Here is a 22,065-nt window from a genome sequence, read left to right on the forward strand (position 1 = left end):
AGACACAAGTAATTAATTGTTTTACAACTACACATATTTTGAGGGCTTTTCATGTTTAATTTCACCCTGCACCAACCACACATGTAATGCAAAAGTATACCCATGTAAACAGCTGACATGACAAAGTTTAGCTAAGTTATCCAAACTAAATGGAAAAATAAATGGTTTGTCTCAGCCCACAAAAATGATGTGAGTGTTTTCTGATTTGATGCCCCCATCGTCAGGACGTCATTTGTGTCCTCCAAAACTGCCACAAACAAAATACACTACTGTTGACTGTAGGTACTAGATATGATGCAAACTGCAGTCCCTAGTGTCAAGTCAGACATTTTATAAAGTCAGTCCATCCATCTCCCTCCAATGATGTTTTCGAATTAATTCAATTTCAGTTTCATTCAATTTAATATTTTCATTCTCTATATACGGTAGCATACAGTTAATGAAATGTCATTATTCACAAATCCAGATGCAGTAAAGAACATATAGCACACAAGACATTCAACATGGACAGGACAACATTAAAGTGCAATAGAGTGCAGTATGCCACTATAGCAATGCCATGCTACTTGAAACAATAGTATTTTGGCTTTGTGAGGGCAGTGGGGCAACTGTGACTCAGAGGTAGAGCGGGTCGTCCACTAATTGGAAGATTTGCAGTTCAATCCCTGGCTCCTCCAGTCCGCATATCATAGTATCCTTGGGCAAGATACTGAACCCCAAATTGCTCCTGATGGCTATTCCATTGAATGCGTGTGAATGGTTACTGAGTAGCAGGTGGTATCATGTATGGTAACCTTGGCCACCATTGTGTGACTGTGTGTGTGAATGGGTGAATGTGACATGTAGTGTGAAAGCGCTTTGAGTGGTTGGAAGACTAGAGAAGTGCTATACAAGTGCAATCGATTAACCATATTGTAACACTATATTGTCCTCAGTGTAAGCAAACAGTTGCCTATGAGGACAACCGGCTGATACAGAACAAAATGAACATTCAGTTGAAGATGTGTTTGTGTCCCATGATCAATGTAAGTCCAATATTTACTCCACTTTGTCTTGTTTTTGGTCCCTACCAACTCTTGTGAAAAATATTTTCTTTTTAGCTGCTAAATGCTCCATTGTGTTCACCAGTGACTCATTAAATTTGTCCGACTGCTGTTTGCAGTATTGGGAAGGTTATTTTTAAAATGGAATAAGTTACAGATTACTATTTACCCTATTAAAATGTAATAAGTAATGTAACAATTTAATTACCTCATCAAAGTAATGTTGCTTATTACTTTTGATTACTTTTTTATGACTTTTTTTAAACAAACGTTTCAAACTGGGTAATAAAGTTAAAACATGTACGAAATAAGGCCATGTCAAATGAAAATGCTCCAAAGCACACAGTAGTTGCGCATATGTGAAATCCATTGATGGTAAGTGCTGGAGCAGTAGAACATAGTAATAAAACATGAAGAAAGCTCCCTTAAGTGCACTTTATTAGCACATCCACAAGTCTGAAATGTCACTTGTGGATGTGTTAATAAATTGCACATAAGGGAGCTTCAGTGTGTGGACATTTCTTTGTGTTTTATATGAAGGCATTCCTGCATGGTCAAAAGATGCAAAGCAACAGAATGAATGATGTATTGTACACATAAACATTTTTTTTTCTCTTTAAATGTAACAAATTACAGTTACATTTATTTGGTGATTTGATTACATGTAACAAGTTTTCCCCAACAGTGGCTTTGTGGTGTTAGACATGCAGTATACAGCTGTCTGTTCAAAAAAGTTGAGACTTAAGCAAGTCAGTGAAGTTTTGGGGTGGCACGGTGTAGCAGTGTTGTCTCACAGCAAGAGGGTTTCTGGTTCAAACATACAGTAGGATGGGGTTTCGAACCCCAGGGTGGGGAAGCCCCTCTGTGTGGAGTTTGCACTTTCTGTGTCAGCGTGAGTTTTCTCCGGGTACTCCAGCTTCCTCCCACAATCCAGAGACATGCAGGCTAGGTTAACTGGTGACTAAAAATTGGCCATAGGTGCAAATGTGAGCGTGAATAGTTGTCTGTCTCTACATGTCAGCCCTGTGATAGTCTGGCAACCTGTCCACTTCCCGCCCAGTGTCAGCTGGGATAGGCTCTGGCCCCCTGCGACCCCCAATACGATAAGCGGTTATGGGAAATGGTTGAATGAATTAAGTTTTGGGCAGTAAAATCAAAACAAAGTGCTGAATGATGTTAAAATTGTCTGTAGAGCTTAAAGAAACTGTGGAGTCAGATGATAATTCCCTGTGGGGTTATCATTACGAGTAAATCTTTTACATTACATTATTGGATCCAGTTTAAAAACATTGATAAATGCAGCTATAAGTCTTTTCTACTGGGAGATAATTGATATTCATATCTCCAGAAATGCTGCAGTAAGGAAAATGCAAACACACACTGTTTTAAGTAAAGTAAAGACTGTCTCATTAAAAGCTGTTCAGTGCCCCATTCAGAAGATGAGAGCTTTTGCCTCTGACCTTCCTGTGATATCCTTTGGTACAAAGTTCTAATGCTGCCTTACAGAAATTTGTGGGTACTGGCTTGGACAGGATTTGTGGATTCAAACACTCTTCACCTTCAACACCTGGCAGCTCTCTGTGTCATTAAAAGACATTTACGGCCACCAAAGTATCAGGTCGCCTGAGACATGTTTAAGCCTGCTATACAAACCTGTAATTTCTGCTAATTTCTGGTTAGGGCTCTTTTAATTCTTTACTCAAGCATGACATGAGTGAATGGGGTCTCGTTAGGAGAGGCCACAAAACCCAAAAGTTTGTAGTATGTTCTTATAAGCCCCCGGGTCTTAATCCTGACTGACATTTTGTTATACTTTCAAAGGCATCAGTGGAAATCGCTGCAGTTAGAAACCACTTTACTGGATCAGAGCTTTCAAAAGGCCATTTTACAGGTGCTATCTTCTGCTTCTCCTTCAGTTTTTTTTTCCTTTTTGCTTTCTTTACTCTTTTTCAGTCTCTCACTCCTGTCTGCATTCATTTTTCTCCTTGGTATCTGCTTCTCCCTCTCTGCTCACTTTTATACTAATTTGTTCCTGGACTGGATTTATGATGCATTTCTTTCCAGCCTCAGCCTCTGTTTATCTCATCATTCAGCCCAGTCTGGCAACACTCCCTCTTTCTTCTGTCCGTGTTATCAGTCTCCCTCCTTTGCTGCTGCCCAGTGTTAGCTGGTGTCAAGGGTGTGGCTGACCCAGACCTGTGGACCCCCATAAGTACATCATGACTGCTGCAATAGTGGCTTACTGAGCTGATGCATCTACTTGTTCCCAGTTTTTACCAGTACAAGCACAATTTAAGAATGCAATACAGTTACATATGACTTGTATATTTTGTTTGTTAAAAGAGAATTCTGCCATTTTTTTCCAACAAGTAGCCATTCTGACTGTTCTAACTTGACACGTCCGTATTAGAGATTAGAGGCAACACAAGCAGCCTGAGCCCTCTGAAGTGTTATCAGTCAATTTCAATTATACATTTTTCTCTGTGTCCAACTGAAAGTTAACATATAATTTGGCCCCCTGGATCAACAATTAAACCTAACTAAATTGGGATCTACTGCTGTTGCTGTGTCACTTACAGTAGCATCTGGCTTGCGACATTGTGATAAAGAACAGGTTCAGATAAATCAGGAATATCTGGGCTTCCAGTGTTAAGCCGTCAGGTAGAAGCTCCTCAGGAATTAGTTCAGCTGCAGGCAACATGAGCTTTGTGGCCATTAGCCATGGGCCTAGCTCAGGCCATTTTTCTTCATCTCCTTCTTCTTTTTCTTCTTGGTCAACAAAGTTTGCACATAGGTGGAGTCCTATGTCAAAGTTCCTTCACTAAAATTTGGGTCTAGTAAATCTAATTTTTTATTTAATTTTTTTTCAAAAGCTAACCACTGACTTCTGTTGCCTAAACTTAAGGATGTATACCTAAAAACAAAGTGCAATTTGAAAAGTCACAATGCATGTAAGGGTGTAAATTGACACCCACTGTAGGTCCACTTACAAAGCTGCAGTATTCGACAAATTGGAACGAAAAGGTGTTCGAAGTTTCGAATATTTATTTTATTTTTCCTGTGTTTCTCATTTGGTTCTCATTCTCATTTATTCTCTCGGTCCTTATCCTTTTTTCATCTTCCTCCCCTTCCTCCCTCTTCCCCTCCTCCTAAAAAGTCCTGCCTCGAATCACTGCTGCACAGGAGCTATAATTCCTGTGTTGTTTTCTTTAAGTTTTCTCATCTGCATTTGAAGGGTCACCACATGGACCAGCTACAACTGTAGTTTCTGTCAGAAGAAAAGAGCAATTCAAATCATACAATGGGTTAAGATTTTCCTCCAACACCCAGCCACTCAGTCAAATGTGACCACTGTCAACGGATTGCAACTGTAAAATATTTTTAAAAAAAATAAAAATAAAAATCTATAATATGCTTTAACTCACATATGAAACTCAAACTGTCTATTGGCTTTATAGCTGAAGCTGAATTCTCTGTGTGGAAAACAGCAGGAAGATGAATAACATCTTACTGTTTCATATTCTGCACTGGGTCTTAGTTTTATAACTTACGTGAATGGTTTTCCTCACAATCTTACTTTGTACTTTTTCAAAAACACATTAAAATGTAAAAAGCAGAGGGCAGATAAACTCTGGTACAGAATGAAGTTTTCTATGATGGTGCAGGATAAGGAATCAATAGTCAGAGTAAACATTCAAGCATGAATCGATCCCTGATCAAAGACGGTTAGTGTCTGATTAAATGTAAACATCAAGATTCCATATGAGATTAAAATGTCCATATACAGCTCTGGAGATGTAAACCAAATAGGTTTGATAAAAAATATGGAATAGACATCAGAGAAATCAGACCGGGCCCACGTCTTCACGCATGTACTAATACTTGAAACTTATGCTGTAGAATGAAAAATACATATGGAGACGTGAAAGCATCAGAGAAGCTACCGGAGACTCACCTGTAATGAATTCACAAATCAAATCAGCATCGACTGGACACAGATGGTGGTGAAATATAGCATTAAGTCTCAGTTCGAAATAAAGTGAGTGTGTACGTGTGTGCACGCATGCATGTCTAGGACAGCCTTGAGAGGCAGAGATGAACATTGAACCAATCTATGTTTAATTGGATGTACCTCAGCTTGCAGTGCTGGCCGGATCCTCTCAGAAATGTATTAGCATTGGTAAGAATCAATACCCTGTGCAGCCTGCTAGTTGAAATGCAGGCTTACTTTACTCAGCATTCATGCAGAAGCACTTTAATGTTAACCATGGTAGTCGTGGTCATGTTAACCATGGTAGTCCACTTTAATGTTAACCATGGTAGTCCTGGGTCAGACACCTACCCTGTAGTGGTACTACAGCAGGCACTACATCCCAATTTATTCACAAATTATACCAGTGAAGAGGTGTAAAACAAAACATGACTGTTCAGTCTAAATTTCTATCAACAATTCTCTCTGATAATAATGCTATAATAGTTCAAAAACATCTATGTCCATGAACTACAGTATGTCACACCCAACACAGATGTAGCAAACCCCAGAGGAATAATATACAATAGGCCCTACAGACTGATCAAACACAGGTATTGTTAGTGGCTTGATTCATTTGTAACATGTTGCATATAAAGCTGTGAAAATTCATGTAGTATTTCTGCACCAGCTGCACTGAATTTACTGGATAGGCCCTTGATAGCCGAAGGTTACAGTGGAACTGGATGAAGTAGATGTTGCCTTTGAATGCTGGGTTCACACTACAAGATATCAGCCTGATTATAGCCCAACGCAGCGTTGTACGGTGTTGGCTCAGATTGTAAACGAGAGTGAGTGTTGTATGCGATAATCCACCGTTTCATCGCGTGTAGTGTGTCATAGTAGACAACAACTGACGCCATGTCTGGGACGCCTCATGACGTTCTAACAGAAAGTCTAGCATGTTTGCTTTTCTTTTTGTCGTTCACAACTTCTCCTGTCATAGCCATCACTTTGACCAGTAGGAACACAGAGTGATCTGTTGCCATGGACACCTGTATGTCAACAGCACCCCGACCTTTTTGATATTTCCTCTGGGGACATTACTACACACAATAAAAGGGAAAAATGACACGCCGTCATTTCAAACTCAGCACTTCCTGTATCTGAATAAAATTAAAAGCCCATTATAACTTTGGTTGAGAGAGTCCCTTCATTTTCTAAAAAGGCTTTTACTGTGAAACATTTGCTGGACCATACATAGTTTGCATGCAGTGCTTCAAATGTAGCTCCTGCCATCTGGTGGCAGTTTTACATTACTACAACAACATTAAAGTCACTGAAATAATGGTAAAAGTAATTAAAATAGGACAAGAATAACCATCACTTACGTCGTGAAAGACGACCAGGGATGATGTGTAACTCAAAGTACACATCAAATAAAATTTCTCCAAACACGTTTCTTGTTATTTTAGGTAGTTATTATCACGCTAATCTATGTTCAAGTGTCCATTTCCCCCGATAAGTTGGTTTTAATTCGTTATTTGATTCTATAAACACAGTCTGACCATCTTGAGCTTTTATTTTGGTACTTCCGGTGGCCGGCAGTGTGAATTTGCATATTAGCTAAATATTTAGTTTCACCCAGAACATTTAGATTTAACATTTAACATTTAGATTTAGATTTAGCATTTAGATTTAACATTTAGATTTAATATTTAGATTTAACATTTATATTTATATTTAGATTTAGATTTAGCATTTAGATTTATATTTATATTTAGCATTTAGATGTAACATTTAAATTTAGATTTATATTTAGCATTTAGATTTAACATTTAGATTTAGATTTAGCATTTAGATTTATATTTATATTTAGCATTTAGATTTAACATTTATATTTATATTTAGCATTTAGATTTAACATTTAGATTTAGATTTAGATTTAATATTTAGATTTAACATTTAACATTTAGGTGCCACATTTAATATTTAGATTTAACTATTTAATATATTTCTAAGTTAACAAATATTGCTGTAAATGTGGTAAAAGGTGACGTTAAAAAATTCTTTTCTTTTTTAAACATTGTTTGAAGCTAAATGTGGCAAAATGTTGATGTTATTTTCAGCGTGAGACACTTTACAAACGGTACCCCATACAGCTGTGCGGAGTTTGCATGTTCTCCCCATGTCAGCGTGGGTTCTCTCCGGGCACTCCGGCTTCCTCCCACAGTCCAAAGACATGCAGGTTAATTGATAACTCTAAATTGTCCGTAGGTGTGAATGTGAGCGTGAATGGTTGTTTGTCTCTATGTGTCAGCCCTGTGATAGTCTGGCTGTCACAATCCCTGTCTCTCAGTCCTCTCCTGCCACTCTGCTGCAGTGTTTTTCCACTCCCCCTCCCTCTGCTTCACTCTACCTGCCAGCCGCGCCCACCTCATCAGCCCAACTCTGCTCACCTGCCTACACAGCTGCAGCTCATCAACCAGCCCTGCATATAAGCCTCTCCAGCACCTTCACTCACTGCCAGATTGTTCTTTAGCATTATGCGAGACTCTCCAGCGTTCTTCTCCTGCCTGATCTCCCGGTGCCAACTCTGCCTGTCCCCGACCTGCTCCCCTCGTCTGCCTCCCGGTAAACTCACCTGCCTTCTGTCCCCGACCTCGTGCTTTGCTTCAGCGTCTCTGGTTTCTGCCTGCTCGTCTGGTCTCGACTCCTCCGCCCGGCCTCGTCTACCCTCCTGCCTGCTCCTCAACGGTGCTTCTGCCTTCGCTGACGGCTCTTCTAGCTACGACCCCCCCACCGGCTCCCGACCTCGCCTCAGCTCACTCCTCGTCGGCTTCTCAGCACGATCAGCCGGCACTTCAGCCTACGGTGCGTCTGCCTCGCCACCTTTGGCTGCCGTAAGCTTGATCTCTTTCCCTCATCTGAGCCTCAGAGACTGTGTGAGGGCAACTTGCCCGAAGAACGAACTTTATTCTGTGTTTATTCTGCCTGCTGCATTCCCTGTTTGCTGTGGTGCTAATAAAAGTCATTACCAACTGTTCCTGCGAGCCTGGTACTGCATTTGGGTCCACAAACACACCCGTTTCAGTGGCGACCTGTCCAGGGTGTACCCTGCCTCTCGCCCGATGTCAGCTGGGATAGGCTCCAGCCCCCCCGTGACCCTCAAGAGGATGAAGCAGTTAGAAAATGAATGAATGAATGAACCTATTTATGCCCTTTTTATGCTGACTTTTGGTGCTACAAACAAAATTTTGTTGTGTTTTTATATGCAATGACAATAATTATCTATCTATCTAATCTGACGTAGTGACTGTCAGAACAGACAATAATGTCATGTAGTGTGAACCAGGCATTACACATATTATAATCCAGTAATCAGGACTTGATTTCCTACCAGATGCACCCTTTTGGTAAGTGAGCAAGCAACCATGTTAAAACGCTACAAATCACATCTTGTCGTTTCCCTTACCAATGTAGCAATTTTACAGTGAGCCTACTAGCACCTAATGCTAACATAGCCACTGTGGTTGGTGGAGTAAAACCGCTTTGTACCAGTGAGTACGGTTTCTACCTGGTGAGTGTGTTAACATTACTTAGCTAGCTAACTTTGTCATTATTTCCATTGTTAGCATAGCTATGCCTGCTAGCACAGGCTAGTGTGTTTGCTTTAGTCAAAATGCTAGCTTAAAAGGTTTGCAAGCTACATATTATTCTACCTTATTTTAATACTACCCTATTTTAAAAACTATCCTCTAACTTAAGTATGTAAAGCTAGGTTAGCCACATTTTACTGTGTAATTCACTGTGTGGGGGACACAATGCTGCTCCCAGCTGCAAACTCTACAGATGTGGATTCATGCTAGTTTTCACTGAAGCTGGGGAAATTCGTGCAAGATATAAAGTTCATGCAGGTGAAAGACTATATGAGCAGGCTCACCTTTGGGTGGTGCATCCAAGTTTTTTGTCAAGGGTAGCATCTTCTTTGCCTAACAAACCGATCGTACAGCAGACTGTTTGACCTGTCAAACCCAGGTGTAACTAACATTAATAATGCCAGTAGCCTACTAATGCAGAGCCAGCATTTAAGTTATCAGTTGCACCTGTGTTTTTTCCACTTGGATAAGTCAAGAAAGAAAGTTGCAGTTGGGCTCATAATTGCCATCTGTGTTATATGGGGAAAAAACAGCCAATGAAGCAGTGGGCTGTGGTGGCTGAAGTGAACAAATATGGAGTGAAACGATCAAGTTGTCTTTTGTGTGATTTGATAAAGTGATAGAACAGAATAATAGGAGTTATAACAGAGTCAATCTATTTCAGCTGAAAGGTCTGAGCTGTGACACCTGGAGTGTCCTTCATAGGTCTGACAAAGAATCACAGATTCAGTCACATAATATAATCAAAACTTAGAAGCGCACAACAAAAGGGAGGCAAAAGCAGACCTCCAGTTAACTGATAACTGTCATGAGAACAGCTACAAAGCAAGCCTCTCATACACAAATGAAAACTCTCCAAGGACAGTTTACTTCAGGTATAATGAGGCCACAGTACATAAGGAAGCAGAATATAAAATATCTATATGGCAATGATTCATTTTGTTCACCAAAGCCAATGGACCATACTCCATGAACAAACCACAGTAGCTACAGGGTGGAAAACTGCACATATTGGTCACTTTGCTGATGTCATGTACATGGTATTTAATGTATGTAAGGGTGATAAAAGTTGACTTTTGAATATTGCCAAGGACACACTTGACTATTTACTGTTTATTAATTATGTATCATACACAAAAACCACGGTTCAGTTCATACCTGTTCTGTACAATGGGAAAAAAAAAAATGCATATATCTACCTTTAATTTATTTTAAACAGAGTGCTGAAAATGTAAAAGGCAGGAAAAAATCCTCTTGCTGAGAACTGAGGAAACATTTAGTCCACTGGCAACTTTGGTAAACTATTATCAGTATTAAAATAAGGAACATTTCAAACACTGATGTATTACACTGCACGGACACTGAACAAACATTTCCCAAAAGGCAACAGGTCACAATAGGTTATAAAACTGAAAAGCATCTCTTTTGTCAAAATACATGGAAAAATGAAATATTAAAAATGATGCATGAGGAGGAGTGTTTTAATTAGCTCCATCTGGGCTACATGCCAATGCAAATGCAAGTTGCTTCAGTAGCTTAATTACTTTATTCCATTCTGCTTTTGCAACTTATGGCTGCTTAAAAGAAGCAGGGAGTTAGGCTCTGTTTTGTTTTTTTTCCCTTCCTTGCCGCAGTAATCAGCTGCCCAGGTCCAGACCTTTGAATCCACCCACTCCACCGAGCTGACTGATTTTTAGGCACATGACATGGAACAGCAGTTTTTCAGTTGAAATAAAAATACAACCAATGAGCATTTATTGGGGGACTACAGTTAGTCAATCAGCTCCACTGGCAGGACTAACATTGTCAGGCTGTCAACCATTGTCAAGCTGTGGTCAAGCTGTGCATTAGAATCAATAGGGAGTAATAACGACATTGGCGAGCGCTTTAGACAAAATAGATGTTTTTGAGGCTGTTCTACATCGACATGTATTCCGAATATCACCCGACATCGTAGTTGGTTTTTATTTTTATCCATTCCACTCCTAAAACCCTGGCAAACAGGTATGTTGGCATGGCAACGCATCAGTGTTGACTTAAAATTATGTTAGATTTAATTGGTCACAGGGTCTCTAGTGACTGGTTAGGGAAAATTGAATCCCCCTCCCCCACAGTAATCTATCAGAGTGGACCCAATGTCTGACAACTGGCAAGGTAATCAGCACATCTGGGTGATGCCATTAAATGTGCATTAGCGATTTGTTGTGTCACCATTGCCCAACCGATAGTAGAGCAACGCTGCCACATCCTCCTCAACCTACTGACAGGTCTTCCAGCTCTGGCTGTTTAATTTGTGCTTGCCATAGTTTGACGCCAATCAGCTTGTTGTACTGACCTCGGCACATGTTGCCAACAGCGTACAGCTAAAAGTTGCTTTGCAGAACTTGCGATTGTGAATATTGGTTCCGCATCACGTGCATCAATCTACATACCATGTATTCTGCAAACTGTGACCCCGGTATGAAAATGCAAACCATCCGTATGATTTGCATCCTACTGTATATGTAGGTTGAACTTTCCCACCTTCAATAGAGAGCAGCACAGAGCCACTTCCAAAACTTTGCAATAGGAAACTTCTCTGACTGTCTCCTGTACAGTGATGAAGATATTCCCAAACAGGTCTAATAACTCTTTAAAATGCTTCACAGTGCCTGACCCATGGAGACAGCAGTGCCTGGTCAGTCTGCAGACAGAGTGCGCTGTCTGGAAGTACAACCGAATGCTTTCTCAAACTGTTTGGTGTGCTCCTAATGTAGATGTGTCAGTTAATAATGATTATGTTTTGATGATATTGCATTGCTAGAGTGGGCTCAGAGTTGCTAGGGGGGGGGATTTATTAGGACTCTGCAATGCAGAATGAAGAAAATAATTCTTCGCCCAACTTGTGTTAAACTATAAGTCAGAAGATATTACAAACTGTATGTTTATTGTTGACATCTCTCCTCATTTGAGCTCCACAGCCCACATAATAGCCACAGATGTTAAATAAATGACTGCTCTTTAGCTCTGGTCAACATATGTTAAAACATTAAGATGTTTTTCTCCTATTAGCCACAAGCTCTTCGGAAATATAATAATGATGGTTAAAATTGATGCCGTCGTGGATGAGTGCTCTGCTTGGGTTTATTACTACATACCAATAGCACTGTCCTAATAGAAAATTCAGTGCTATTGATTTAAGCATGAAAATAGATTCTTGTACTGAAAGCACATTGTTATACCTGCACTATCTTGTAAATATTCAGCATGATTCCTCGACTCATCAAATGTATCAGTCATATGGTTCCCAGTGACAATTAAAAGTCACGTTAAGTGTGCATCGAGCCACATTTCAGACCTTCCATCTGAAAGGTTTGATAAATGGAAAGAGCGTTCATGTGAAAAGTTGACCCGTTCACTTCTGAAACAGTAACAGCACCGGGTAATTGGAGGGACCACTGTCAGCAACAAAGATTCTTTGAGATCTATCACTATAATGGAGTCAGTACCCTGCAGCTGAACCTGCTGAGCTGTCCTCTGTAAATGCTGCATTCAAACCTGCAGTTATTAAGCACTGTGTTGGCTTCATCTAAGCATGTAGCTCCAGGTAGCGGGTCTATTTTGCTTCTCAGCTCATTATTCTGTGCTTTTCCTTTGTAGATTGCAACTGGAAATATATAGCTTCTAATGCCCAAACTACAAAGGTAAGTAAACACACAAATGTGGGAAGTTACCCTTTGAGTAAATAACAGGAAATACTGTGAATTATTTGAATGTCCCCAAACAACGATAAATATTTGTGTGATGGCTATTAATAGGCAGGGCTAGAAGCTTGGTGATGTAGTGATTAACTGGGCTAAAAGTCAAAGGAATAGTTTGACATTTTGCAAAATATGCTTATTTGCTTTCTAGTTGAGAGTCAGATAAAGAGACCAACATCACTTAACTATGGAGTCAGTTGCATAAAAGAAAGCAGGGGGAAAAATTAAGTCTTTCTTGGTCGGGCAGAGTGACTTTCTTGAGTCTCATCACCATGGGGTTGCCAGGGCCTGGCGCAGCATCATCACAGAGTCTCTAATGTTATTCAGGAAACAGATGCAGTATACACATCCCTGTAAAACAACAGCTTGTTCTTTTTACATTTAGTTTTTGCATGATATATAGCATGGAAATAAGTCATCTTAAAAGGTATTTGCATATTTTGAACTTTGGACAGAGTCAGGCTGTTTCCCCCTGCTTCTAGTCTTCATGCTAAACTACACAAATTAAGCCACTACGTCCTCATAGTAATCAGAGTCCTCCGTCTCCAAGCTGCAGTTGTCATCACTGTATTCCCCTACTTCTTATAGTGTAATGAACTCATTGTGTAGACATTGTGTAGATGACCTAGTGACTTCAGCCACATAGTCTGACATGATTCTGACCAAATTGTGTTATGTGAGGAGAAGCAATTGTCCCCAGAACTGGCTATCGGAATAACAGGAAATACCTCTTGACAGGAAACACCATTCAATGTGTACTGGAAATCTGTAGGTGTGTCAACTGATACTGCTTATTTGTCAGACACTAGATTGTCATGATGTACCAGTTCCTTGGCTTTCTCGTGAGTTAACCCTCAAATGTCCAAACTCCTTATTCCACAACACTCGTCATCTTCATCTGCAGATGGGTTGAACGTTTCATAGTTAACACACAGAATCTTCTCGTGGAGCTCTCGTAAAGAAAGGAAATTAGCTTAATTCCCAAAATTAACTGATCTGTGCCATCCAATCACAACTGACCATGTCACATCTCTTTTGTGGAGCAGTTTTACCTTCCAGGGATTTATATAAATTTGAATAGCTAATACAGCAGTTTCCTCCATTTTTTACTCTCCGGTTTGCACCTTTCCCAGTGAGCACTGTCAAGACAGTTTGGTACACTGCACGAAATTGCGTATTAAGGAACACCAAGGTTAAATGCTACACCACAAACACATTTGCCTCCTTTAGCAAATCTGCCAAAGTGCAACTCATTTGAAATAATCGATTTTACTCCAAAATTTTGATGCCATAAACACTGGTGCGACCAGGGACCAGTTGCTCAAAACACCCTTATTTTTCTCCTTAACTATGACACTTCAGGCTTAATTTCTCTTTAGCTGAGAGACTTACACAGTTGGACAGAATCCCTTAAAAGGTTTTTTTTAAGGAAAAATGTCAACTCATTTACTGCATTGAAAGAGATTTTACAGCGGTACAAGTTTCCATGGAGATTGTTTGCTTGGACTCACGCTTATGATGCCTGATATCATCTCACAAAGTTTGCTTATAGTTAAATAATGAAAAAATGGCAGAAGAAAAGAAGGCAAAAAAACCAACATATTGGTCAGAGGAGAAAAGGTTATAGGCCTACTTCTGGAGGAATACAATCATAGAAATGACACACTACAAAGTAAATTTGATCCCCAAATACCTGAAAACAGAAAATTGTCATAGGAAGAAACTGCAACAAAAACTAATTCAGTTAAATCTAAAGTGTAAAATCAAAAGCATATCCATTGGGTTCTCCTGGTCGCAGAGCACTCTTCTCGGGGTGTGTTCAGTTTTTTTTTCATTCATCACCATAAACTGTCATGTTGCAGTTAAGATAGAGTCAGAGGTACCTTAGGTTTTTTGGGGGGGGGGGTTAAACTTGCTTTGCTTGTAATGGTTAGGGATTCCTTAAGTATAAGACCAAGACAGGGAGAAAACCATAAATACTTCAGTGAACATTTTAAGGAGAAGACTTAAAGCTATAGTTGGTAATCCTGTTCAGAAACACTTCTTGTTATACTGGGTGAAATGGTCCTTCCATCCTGAGAGTAGTCAATACATAATGTGTTCAGAAAAAGGAACGAAAAAAATCCAACCTCTGTGGCAGCTGCAGGCCTGTAAAAGCTCTGACCAATCCCTGCCTCTCGGTGCGAGTGGAAAGAACCAATCAGATGCCTTCATGTCTCGTCCTTATATATCGCTCTGGTCCTGCGCACGCCCCCCTCTGTCCCTCCCTCCTCCCTGCGTGCACTCGGGAGGGGAGGAGGGAGGAGGAGTACCAGGGAGGAGGTACTCGATGCGTGTTCAAGTTTGTGGGGGCGACTATAGCTTTAAAAGTGTTTTGTGCAAGCTATTTCATTTTGAGAAAACCTTACCTTGGACTTTAAGGAAAATCTTAACTTAATGTGTTTTGTGCAACTGGCCCCAGGCCTTTAAGGGAAGATCATCATTACATTGTAGGTTGTGGGTTGAATGATCCATTTCTGGTTGAAAGAATCCAGTAGAAAGATTATCAAATTTGATTTGGATCATTGACTTGTTATCTGTTTCTCATGAGCAGAAGAAGAACCGGTCACCATCAATTACCAAGCCAAGATTTAGAAACCCCGAATGAAATGCTAACACAGCTTTTAGAATGGCAGTGTCAGCAGCATTGACTGGCACATCTATCAGTTTCAGAGGGACATACTGTATGTGATTCTTAATATTTTTTGCATTGCCTTATTTATAATGTTTAAAAAGGTCACTACTTTATATTCATCTGATTAGTGTTCCTTAGTTTATATTGATCTTCACAGACAGTACGTACAGATGAATTTTGAGAATAAATGTCTGGTAGTTTACAGCCACCTCCCCATATATGTTTTGAGCAATTAATGTAACGCCCTCTTGTCTCATTTAATAAGACAGAGACACCTTGTCAGCATCTTTTTACAAGCCACTGGTTGCTTGTTATTGCAGTATAAACCCAAGATGTAACTTTCAAAATGCAACAACATCAGCTATTCCACTCTGGCATGGACTGCAGTAAACTTGTTGCTTGTTGCGGCTTGCTTAATTTCCTCCAGCGATGCCTCCTGCAGTCTGGATTCCTTGCAGCGAAGGCCCGATTATCTATGGTTGTGTGCATACGGTGCTGGCTGCCCAGGAGGACACAGCCTGAGGATATGTGGGAGAGAAAACTGGTTTCTTGGAGGAACTGCTGCTGGCAACAAGAAGATCCCCTTGGAAAACATCAGCATGATGGGTATTGATAATACATCAGAGGTCTGCTACATGCTCTTAAAAATAAATGCATCACTGCACACTGTTTACATAAATTCAGCTGCAGTGGGTTAGTATGAACAGCAGTTGCCCAACCCTGGCATAAACAGATGTCATATTTGGATTTAAATAATATGTCAGCTTCTTCATTAACACAGAAAGACCACGTAAGGTTAGAGATGGTGCCAATCATTACTGCAGTGGATTTGTTAAGAAATTGCTTCCAGATGAAATCAGAAATCGGTTCTACGGACTTCTTCTTATATATGTTGATGTTCATTTTAACTACTTGTTGGCGAATTCCTCTCTGTTTCAAGTCATCAAAACAAACCCTGCTGGTTAATTATCACAACTGCTAATGAAGGGAATCCACTGGAAGATTTTTTTTGCTTCTACTAATAAGAAAAGCCAGATGGTAAGACGGCCAAATGTTCATACTCTTACCAAGTAAAAGGAGTTGCGCAAATTTAATCTTTGAATTTGATTTGCTCAGACAGCCACTCATTACACAATCAGCTCCTGGACTGGTCCTGGTACTGCCCTCCATACGTACCCTGTCAGTGAAAGTGAGCTCAAAGGTGTAGTTCAGCAAAGGGATTTCCATGTAAGGCTGGATATCGGTTGTCGATTCCTTAAATAACCCCGAACTAAGTAGCATCAAAACTTCTTAAGACGATACCGTTCAATCCATTTTGTTCCCAGATCTAGGAAAAACTACCTGTATGGCTTTGTTTGCAGCCAATTGGTGTTCTTCAATTTAATGCAATGTGTAATTGACCCACTAGCACAGCAGCTACAATCCATACAGTCTGTGGTGGAGTGAAGCTGGGAATAGTATATTTGATGGAGTTGGTAGTTCAGCATGCCAAAATGCCACCAAAATGTGTGGCCATAATTCACACCAGTGGCGTCTGGTAGCAATTTACGCAACTGAGTGCTTCAATTCACATGATGGGTATGGGGAGTATACTTTAAGGGTACTGGTATTGGTGCTGGTATTGTATTTTTTTTAACTGATACCCTATTTCTTAGATTAAAAATTCAAAATATTATTATTATGATATTGTAGGCTTCAACATATACTGTATGTCATTATCTAATACATAAGGAAACAACAAATATGTTCACATCAAAATAAAGAGAGATGGTGGACGGATGAAATAAGAGAAACCTTTTGTCATTTAACCCCAAAAAAAGTTTATCAGAGGAGTTAAGACACCACTTTACCCAAAGAAACATAGCGAGCATAAAGCCAGACCCCAAATAGCCTCTGAAAACAACAATGAACCTCAGTCTACCCTGAAGTGCTCTTTGTGTATATGTCCTCAAATGACTCTGATTACCTCCTTGACTCTTAAGAATGGCTATATCTGCCATTAAAGGCTAAAAAGATCTGTACACCTAAAGCAAACTGCGTCCACTCAAAGACACAAACCAGTTGTCATTTCTGAACATGACTTGAATGTTTTCTGGAGGGCCAAATCAATATTTATGTACAACACAATATGTCCTCAGACTGAACCTTTCAGAACCTACTTGTTTCGACTACAGCAGCAAATGCAGTAAAAGAACAATAAAAAAACCACTGCTAATGAAAATGGGCTTATTAGCTTTAATCTAACTAGCTGACTTAAGTTCCAGAGGGAGGCTATTTCAGAGTTCAGGTTTACAGAAGCAAATCTACTGCAGGTATCTGTGTGAGAGTCTGGTACAGTGAGAGGTAGATGATTTGTATGCTCTACATCTATGTGATAAATGGGGACAATCTGTTGATTACTTTTTTTATCAATGCATTAATCGTGTAGTTTGTATCATGTTGTCCAACCAAGAATCCGAAACATAGAAAAGCACATTCCCAAACTGAAGGGGAACCAAAACCAGGTATCTTCTGACACGTGCTTTGATTTAAACAATTAAATGATTATCAAAATGGCTGGCAGTCATTTTTCTTTCATTCAACTTAACCTTTCAGCTCAAGTGCAGATGGTGACCACTGGAAGTATCAAATGATTACTAAAAATGAATGAACTAACACCGTGTCCTAACTGGATGTCGCATTGTCGCGTTACATCAGACGCTCTCTATCCACACTGGATCTGTTAAATATGGATCTCCCTGCAGCCAGATGCCAACTTATTTAGGTTTTTGTAGTAAAATACGTAGGTATCCTGTTGGTAACTCCTCATTTAAACCTTGTGAATCAGCCATTTCTTGTCCATTGTGGTGCTGCCAGTGCAAGCAACAGAATAAAAATTGAAACGAGGCGTCCAACAGAAGTTCAGTTCAAAATGGCACGCCTCCTTGTGCTGCGTCATGTCATTCATGGGCAGTTATGACAGTCCAATAGAAAACATCCCAATCGAACTGACTTAGTTACTGACACTCCCTCGCATCACATCCAGACCAGAACGCAGACCAGAATAGTTAGGTAAGACCTGAGCCTCAAAGGAAAATTCAATTCATTTTCAACCTGGCTATTGTGACTCTATGGGCCGTGCTTACTTTAAATTTTGTACCTCCATTAGAGAGATCAAAGGTAACAAGGATTTGCATGAAACAACGCATATCTTGCCACACAAGCCTCCTTATAGCTTTTGAAATATAAATGATTTTTGAATAAGGCATTTGAAACCTTTGTTTCTGAGTATGTCCCAGAGTAAACACAGAAAGTAACTTCCTGCAATAACCTTCATAACTAACTGCTTGGGATCTACGTATATTCTGTTGATCTGATGAGTCGGACAAACATCAGTTTTAGCTGCCTTCAAGACGCCCATTTTGCAAACTTGTGAATAAATGTTGTCTTGTAAGAATTATTTTTTAAAATCATTGTATACAGTGACACCAGAATTGTGTCAGCTGTGTACAGATCTGCATTCATATAACTGTTCTGCAGAACAATAGATTGGAGTATACAAGCAAAAGCTCCTGAAATCTGAAAGGCTATTTGAGCAGCAAAATGAGTTGTGTCCTTTTTCAGGGGATGGATTCTCCAAAGTCAGCATTTACATAGAGAATATGTCCAAGTGTGGCCTGACACACCGCAGAGTTACTTTAAAATGCTACAGAGAAAAGCAGCCATCTACCATTGTAATTCATGGTGCGTTGATAGATTAATAAATGGAGGATTCAAGATGTCCAAGTCAACATGTGGAGTTGTGAAATATCACCATCATTTCATATTAATCCAGTATTTTCCCTCAGGTTGTCATCAATCACTACAAAACACACCATATAAACTTCAGGAATAGAACAGACTGTAAAATGTGTAACAAAACTTTTTGACTTCATGAGTTGATAGAGCTGACAGTGCCTGGATGCACCATTACTTTCGATATACTTTTTGTGAGGCTAAACTATCTCATTTTTGGAGGAGGAAAAGTTTAAGCTTGGCCTTCAAGGACTTTCTGTCATGGTCCGTGAATTGGGACACAGAAATGTAGACCTGAAGTTAGACATGGGATTTAAGGGATATATTCATAAGGAATGGGTAGAGAGAAGACAATGGGAAATTCGAAAAGAAGCAAAGACAAACATGGGTTATTGATCCAAAAGTCAACGGTCACCACTACTATCATACTCATTACAGTTCTCTAATTCTGATTTTGTAATGCCTCTGTGACTAGAGGTCTGTCATGTGTTCAGTCCATGCAGTCAGAGTCGGGACACACACAACAGAAGACACAGTGTGCAGCAAACCACTACAGTATTTTTGGAGAAAAATACGCACACACACACAGTGGCACTGCATGGTCACACTATAAGCCACATTTACAACAACACATCAAAGATGGGATGCATTCAAAGTGCTGAGTACTGAGTGACACCTGGCTACACACCATTAGATTTAATGTAACCACACAGAGGAATAACGGAACTACAGATGATTCTGCTTGCCAGCGATTTTGCCAACGCAAAATAAAATTAAAGCTATCTTCTTATAGAAGTATACACCAGAGAACACTTAAGCCCTTTCCCACTCAACAAAAAAAAAAAAAAAACCACTGACAGCCACCAACATCTGGCTTTTGTCTTTAGTGGGAAAAGTTACAACCAAAACAAATGACTCTGCAGTAGTCACAGGTATTTATTGGCTCCAGCTCCGATCAGCTCTCATCAGCAGTGATGGAAACTCTGGCTTAGTTGTTTGATTCTTATTTGCATTGACGTAATTTCCCATTGGACCTGGTTGACCCGACATGGTTGGTGTACTCACAACAAATCTGCCTCTGTAACAACATAAAAAAGAAGAAATGTCCAGTGCTATGCCCCCCTTAAAATATATATTATCAGAGAACATGGTTATAATAAAATAATTTAACCAATTCCAGACTTGGTCACTGTTCTATAACATGTTTCACAGAAAAACTGATGCTGATGGTCAAAATCTAGCTTCGTAGTAATGTAAAGTGAAAACGAAATGAGTTTCAGGGGTGTGGTGATTGCATATGAAAAATGGTAAGATGTGAGTGGGCACAAACAAACTCAGCAGCATCAAATATTTTGTCATGCCCCTCAATGTCTATTATTGATGCACAAGGCACTGTAAAGCGTTTATATGAGACACACTGGGCTTTCCAGTTACACAAATGTAAACCCATCTTCAGTAATATTAGACACTATGAGAAACTGAGATAGAATAAAGAGCGAGAAAGTCTGAGTAAGGAGGAGGAGGTCTGATTAGATACACTGGTGCATTTTAGATTAACTATTTATTGTATTTTTTTATGTATGTGTGCTGTTGTGTGCAGGGATACGTGTGTATGTAACAGGGTACCCGCGGATCCTTGAAAAGTCTTAAAAAGTCTTAAATTCATGTATCTAAAAGTAAGGCCTGAAAATGTCTTAAATTCATTACAAATGTCTTAAATTGGTCTTAAATTCATTACTCAAAGGTCTTAAAATTGTTGCGGAAAGAATATTTAATCTGATTTTCTTTTTTTTTTATTCTCGCGGCACTTTTCTGTGAGTGTCCATGCGGCGTCCAATAACGGCGCGCGCTGGCGGTAGCACATACACAGTGAATGGGTTCGTCGGCGGAGGTCTGCGCTTTGCACGCTCTGTGTGAAAAGGGCTTAACAGCGCACGCTGGCCACCTGGCACTCATTATGCTGCTGTAGTGGTTTGTTTTCCAGACATGTGAGGATTTTTGAGCAGTGAAAGTTATTATTTTTATTTAATAGTTTTTATTTTATTTTTTTTTTACTTCTCGGCAGTGATTTGTTTTCCACAGAGCTCTACATGCAAGCATTTTACTCGCATTTGCAACTAAAAATAGTTTTGTGCCAGCAAAATAAATCATTCAGCACGCAGTGCGAGTCCAGATTTCAACCAGCAGCAGAAACGAAAGGCGAATCATGTAGGTTGTGGGTTGAATGGCGGTCACAGACAGGAATACGGTGGTCAAATAGCCTACGGCGGCTCTGCGGCGCAAAATAACAGCTTACCGGCAGCGACAGAGAAATCCGACCCCAGGTCCAGTAGCCTGATTTCCTCTTTTGTTGGCATCATGACTGCCGTTCGCATTTCTCTCTGTGGCAGGTAACGGCCCACAAACCTCAGCGCACTTTATGGACTGTTCTTAACTTATGAAGGGACTGTTCTTTACTTATCAGAGGAGGAGGGTGGCTGGTTGATTTTTATTTCATTTATTTATTTTATTTTGATCCCCCCTATGTTAATCACTTATTGATGCTGTTTTTGAAGTATGAATAAGTCAATAAGTAATTTATTCCATTGAAATATCATTGATGTAGCCTAAAATAGAAAAGTGATTTATCTTTATATAAATGACAAAAGGTATCTGCCTTATTTTTGCTGAGGTATCATGATACTACTCAGAACCATGATACTTTCACTGGTATTGTACCATGGGTCCCAATTTTAGTACCGTGACAACACTAGATGTCACAACCATTCCATTCGGAGTTGCGCAGTGAAGCGGCTCTGGTGCCGCTTAAAAAAGTGTTCCCCCACTTCTGGTTAGAGTAAAGCGGGATCCCCCAACCATCGCTTATATTTATAGTTTTTTCGGTCTTAAATTCCATTCAAGGTGGCATTAAAAAGGTCTTAAAAAGTCTTAAATTTAACTTACTGAAACCTGCAGATACCTTGATGTAAGCCCAACCACAAAATGAAGTTCCCTAACGGGAAAATAAAGTTCTCTTGAATCTTGATCTTGAATTGAATACATGGGTCAAACAAACACAGGACTTTCAGGAGGCTGCTGTTTGTGTCCTGTGTGGAACCAGAAGTCAAAGTTATCCAAACCATTATCCTTTCCTAAACCTAACCAAGTAGTTTATTTATGTGCTTGTTACCACCCATCTACCTGCATTTCCTGTGAACAAGTTTGT

This window comes from Epinephelus lanceolatus, chromosome 7, assembly GCF_041903045.1.
Source record: "Epinephelus lanceolatus isolate andai-2023 chromosome 7, ASM4190304v1, whole genome shotgun sequence".
Taxonomy (NCBI): Eukaryota; Metazoa; Chordata; class Actinopteri; order Perciformes; family Serranidae; genus Epinephelus; species Epinephelus lanceolatus.